Raw genomic sequence first — 6,000 nt, 5'->3', positions numbered from 1 at the left:
ATATAAGAGAACAAACACCTCTGTTATTATGGATGTTTGTCCTCTTAATCCGGATATAATAACGGGTACTTACGTGCATTGTACATTGCTTTAAATCATCAATGAGTGAGATTCATTTGTGAATCAACAAACTCGATGGATTGGGTAATGACATTATATGTAAGGTGTGTTGTTGATTATAGAAGGAATCCGTGACCCACAGGAAGTCGGGTTGATGATGTCCCCTTGAGGAGCTCATAAGGATTGTCATGTAAACCTGTAGGTGGATTTAATCCGACATGACAATGAGGTTGAGTGGTACTACTCAAGGACATAAGAAGTTGATTAATGTAGTTGTCAGTAACTTGACTTAATCAATGGGCATTCGATATCTTAACACGAGGAGATCAACGAGCATATAATATGGAGCCCATAAACATAATACACATAATTTGGGATTAGGGCGGTAGTGCAACAATGGCCTTTAGTGGAATAAGCCATTTGTTGACGGACTTGGGCCGTGTGTTCTAGGCGAACATGGGAAGCTCAAGCCTGTCAGGAGACCTAACCCTAATTTCTCCTTATGGTCCCTGTTGTAACCTATATAAAGAAGCCCTTCTTTTCTGGCCAAAATACTGATGGATTGCTCAAGAAAAGTGAGTTCCAAAATTCGGTTCCAACTTTGTAAGTGAGAGAGGCCAATAGAGAAAGAAGGGGCTGGTAGATCGTTGCCTACACAACGTCCATTCTAAGCATAGGAATACAACAGAAGATCAAGAGGTTGCTGATTTGTAGAGCTTGGATTCTCAGAGATATCACATCTGATCAAATGTATGATTTCTAAACAAAATCGTGAACACCCTTTATTCTGCTGCGCATGGGTTTTCTCGGTTTGTAGTCGATGACATGCAACCATAACGGTTCCTACAGGGTTGGGCTATATTGCAAGTTTATTTGGCAATCCCTTGCGAATGGATGAGGCAACCATAGAAAGAACCAGACTGACGTTTGCTAAGATCTGTGTAGTTGTACCAATAGACTACGACTACAAGAGTTTGATTCCAATTAAAATGGGGGATGATATAATTGATATAACCCTTGAATATCCCTAGGTCCCTATGTCATGCACTAGGTGTAAAATGTTTGGGCATAAGTTTTCAAGTTGCCCCTCTCGTCTAAAACAAGTTTGGAGAGCAAAGACTGTTAACCCACCTGAGGAAGCTCAAGGGCAATATGATGCTACTGATGGTGGCTCAAATTACGCAGAATGTGAGGAAGAGGGGGGCAGTGGAGGTGCAAGGAAATGGATTTGAATTGATTAACTTTGTTCCACCTTCTGAAGAAGGGACTGGCTGTACTCTGCAAGTGGCCCTGCAAAGTTTTATGCTTGATGCTCCTAGAAGGGACATTTTTTCTCCAGTACAGAGGGGATTAGATATTGAGATTCATCAAGATTCACCAGTTACTTCTGATCAGCTCCATCAGACAAATTTGGGAAAGAGTCACAAGGAACAGTTTCTAAAGGAACAAAACACATTTTAGGTTTTGGCAGATAGTGAAGAAGAGATTGAGGATGACATCTCTGAAGGAACTCCTATAGAATTTTTCATTGACCACGAGCCAGATAAGGAAATGGTGGTGAAAGCTAAAACGAGGGCACAGAAAAGAGTAGAAAACAATGAGATAAATAACGAGGCTGGAAGAACAGATCAAAGTAAGCAAGCTTAGGTCTCTGAGAAGAAGAAGAAAGGTAGACCTAAGGGGTCAGGCAGTAAGAAACATTAATCTTAATGATTAAGTTTGATACATGGAATATTAGGGGTCTTAATGACTTAAAAAAAGCGAAGGAAATAAATAAATTCATTTTGAAGAATAATCTTTGCTTGTTGGGTCTTCTGGAAACGAAAGTCAAGGAGGTTAAGAGGAAAAGCATTAGTGATATATGTGCTCCGAATTGGAATTTTGAAAGTAATTATAGTAGTAATCTTGGGGGTAGAATATGGATCCTTTGGAACCCAAATTTTGTGGATGTGAGTAAGATTCAAGAAACTGCTCAGTTTGTACATTACAGGGTGATGATACTTCTTAACTCAACAAGTTTTTTATCTACGATTATCTATGCAGGTAATAATAGCCAGGAGAGATTGGGGCTTTGGCAGGATTTGCGTCATCTTCACCGTAATATTACAGGACCATAGTGTGTGCATGGAGACTTCAACAATGTTCTTTACTCTCATGAAAGGATAGGGGAGCCGGTCCACCCTAGAGAAATAGTTCCTTTTAGCGATTGCCTAGCTGGTACAGGGTTGTTTGATCTGAAAGCTTCTGGGTGTTATTTTACGTGGACAAATTACAGAGTAGGAGCTAACAGGAAATGGTCAAAGATTGATAGAGTTCTTATAAATATCCTTTGGTCATCTTTGTTTGTTCATGCTTCAGTTGAATTCCTTCTGCAAGGAATTTCTGATCATTCTCCCATGCTAGTTTGTTTGGTTGATGCTAAAAAAGGAAGAGTTCCCTTTCGCTTTTGTAATTCCTGGGCCCTTCACGATAATTTCAAAGAGGTGGTTAAGTAAGTGTGAGCAACAGAAGTGACGGGTAGTTGTCTCTATATTCTGGTCCAAAAGTTGAAGATACTTAAGTCAAAACTGAGAGGTTGGGCAAGGGTACATATGTCTGATATCCATATTAAAACCGAGGCAGCTAGGGAGGATCTTCATAGTCTACAAATTGAGCTACAGAATAACCCTACAGATTCCCAGTTATGTGATAAGGAAAGAGAAGCAAGAAATCTCTTGTGTAAACTGATCGAGATAGAGTTTATGGAACTCAAGGCTAAAGCTAAAAATGATTGGCTTGACTATGGCGATAAAGGAAATGTATTCTTTCATCAAGCAATAAAAGAAAGGAGGAATCGTAATTTTGTGTGGTCTGTATCAGATTTGAATGGAGTTAAACATGAAGGGGTAACACAAGTTTCAAATTCTTTCATTAGTTTCTTTCAAGAGCTTTTGGGAGTTGAGTCTCAGACGACGAGTACTGATTTGTTGTTAGACGAGATTTCAGTAAGGGGTGTTGTGGACTCTGAATTAACAGTAAAACTTTCTGAAGAGGTCACAAATGCAGAAATAACATAAGCATTGTTTGCTATGGATGACTTTAAATCCCCAGGCCCCAAGCTATACAGCTTTCTTCTTCAAAAATTCATGGGACATTGTTGGTGGCGATTTCCTAAGAGCTGTAAAGGAAGTATTCTATCACAACAAAATTCATAAAGGTATTAATGCAACATTTCTATGTCTAGTTCCTAAAAAGCCTGTTGTGTCCCAAGTTGATGAATTTCGTCCGATTGTTTGTTGTAATATTACTTACAAATGTATTGCCAAGATTCTAAGTAGCAGGATGAAGCCTTACATGGACCAGTTGATCGCTCCGAACCAATCAGCATTCGTTCCTGGAAGATGTATACAGGACAATCTTCTACTAGCTCATGAACTGCTCAGATGGTACAACAGAAAGCATGGGCCACAGAGATGTACTATCAAAGTTGATATCCAAAAAGCTTATGACATTGTCAGTTGGGACTCTCTCTTACTGGTGCTCAAGAGATTCAGGTTCCCCGACAAGTTTATCAGTTAGCTATATATGTGCTTCACATCTCCTTGTTATTCGGTCCTCATCAATGGTAGTCTGTATGGTTTCTTTGAAGGGAAAAGAGGGTTAAGGCAAGGTGATCCTCTGCTTCCGTATCTGTTTGTGCTGGTAATGGAACTGTTAGGTGGTTTGCTAATGCAAGGTCTATAAATGAAAAGCATCCATCCTCATGAGGCTTTTCATTGATAAATACTGTTAGGCGGTCATTGATAATTTCACTTCTCTCATGAGGCTGAAGATAAATACTCTAAAGACGACCATCCTCACTGGCAGTATGACTAAAGATGATGGGCTAGCTCTTGCAGGCTTATTGGGGGTGCAGCTAGTCTCCCCTCCCATTAAATATTTGGGGTTACCTCTCACTGTAACTAGATTTAGTTCCAAGGACTGCCTGCCGCTGATTGAAAAAATCACCATGAGAATGTCAAACTGGAAGAACAGGTCCTTATCTTATGCGGGTAGGTTACAGCTCATACAGTCTATTCTCTCGTCTTTCCATATTTATTTGGCGAAGACTTTTATCCTTCCAGTAGGTGTATTGGACAAGGTTGCTAAACTCTATAACAGAATTCTGTGGGCTGGTAATTCTCTTTAAGTGAAGATGCATAAAGCTAGCCATATGTGAAACTTTGAGGTTGCACAAAGAGGACGGTGGGCTGAGTATAATTGACCCTAGGGTATGGAACAAGTAGCCTACTACGGGTTGGTGTTCAAGGTTGCAACTAAGGATGAAACTCTTTGGACACAACGGACTTAGGAGTACCACATTCGACAGAAACATTTCTGGACTATGAAGATTCCTTCAGATTGTTCGTGGGTTTGGAGGAGTATCCTGAAACATAGGAAGATTGCTCGAAAGTATATCAGATGCTTGATTGCGAACGGGGAAGGTACAAGTTTATGGCATGATCCTTGGATATCCTCTATGTTACTTCTTCATAATGCACAGGCTAGAAATCTCCTTCATGTCCCAGATGATGCCAAAGTGAGTGCTCTGATCACTAACGGATCATGGAATTATATTGTTCTTAATTTGCCAGACGGTGAGTTAAAAACTAAAATCCTACAAACTTCATCCTACAGACTTCCATAAATGTCAACATGGCCCAGGACTTGGTAGTGTGGACTGCTACAAGCTCAAGTAGGTTCTCCACAAAGTTAGCTTATATGTCCATCAAAAAGATGAGAGAAAAGGTTGTATGGTACAAATTGGTGTGGGGTAAGTACAATGTTCCAAAACATTCATTCACCACCTGGCAACTGTTTTCGGGCTGCCTTGCTACCCAAGATCGACTTATCCACAGGAAGGTTCTTTCTCATTCAGAGTGTTGTCTGTGTGACGATCATCACCTAGAAAACTCGAAGCATCTCTTCTTCAACTGTGCATTCACAAAAAAGATATCGGCTGTAGTAAAAGACATATTGGGGCTGGGAGTGGTACGTGAGTCCTCTTTTGAGTGGTAGTTTCTTCTGCGCTTAACTAGGTCGAACTCGATATCGAGTGAGATAGTCAGAACTATGATATGTGCAACTGTGTATGTGATCTGGAACGAGCGTAATAGCAGGAGGTTCAGGAACAAAGCTCACAATGTTGAGTCGATAAGCAGGTATGTCATAGAGAAGATGAGAACTTATCTCCAGCAAGTAATCAAGGATACTGATGACTCCTTTCCTACGACTAGAAGAATGATTGCTAGGCTCGGTATTGAAATCAAGTTTAAGCAAAAAGTGCACGAACTAGTTCAGTGGACTAAGCCACCACTTGGGTTTGTCAAAATAAATGATGATGGGTCGGTGACTGATGACTGTGCTGAATATGGCAGTATATTGAGGAACCATGAGGGTATTCCCATACTCTTATACATGGGTAATGCAAATCTACGATTAGTGATTATCTAAGAATTAAAAGGTATAGAGACGGGTCTTCTGGCAGCCCTCATGTGAATTGTACTATGATTTGGGTTGAGTCTGATTCCATGAGAGTTGTCCAAGTGATTAACAGAAAGGAGGTAAGTCCTTGGTACTGTCTCGATACAGTTGAAGCCATCTAGAGGCTCATGAGCCAGTTTGATTCGGTTAGTGTGTCCCATGTTTATAGGGAAAAGAATAGAGCGGCAGATTTGTTGCCTAAGTCTAGTAATACTCCTAGATAGAATTATAAATCCAGGAGTTACCTTGGTTAGCGTTCCCCCACTCACGTATGAGCTTAATGTAATAGTGGAGGAAGGTGCTATTGGTAATTAAGTTGTACCAAAGAGTTTGATTTATACAGGTTGGGGTCTGCCTAACCCCAAATAATCGTTTCAAAAAAAATAAAAATCTTTTGATGGGTTAGCCGGTTGTGCGATAATAGGAGGGGTGACTGGG

The sequence above is a fragment of the Coptis chinensis genome, chromosome 9, assembly GCF_015680905.1.
Source record: "Coptis chinensis isolate HL-2020 chromosome 9, ASM1568090v1, whole genome shotgun sequence".
In the NCBI taxonomy this organism is placed as follows: domain Eukaryota; kingdom Viridiplantae; phylum Streptophyta; class Magnoliopsida; order Ranunculales; family Ranunculaceae; genus Coptis; species Coptis chinensis.
The sequence above is the reverse complement of the archived record's forward strand: the minus strand, read 5'-3'. Positions refer to the sequence as shown.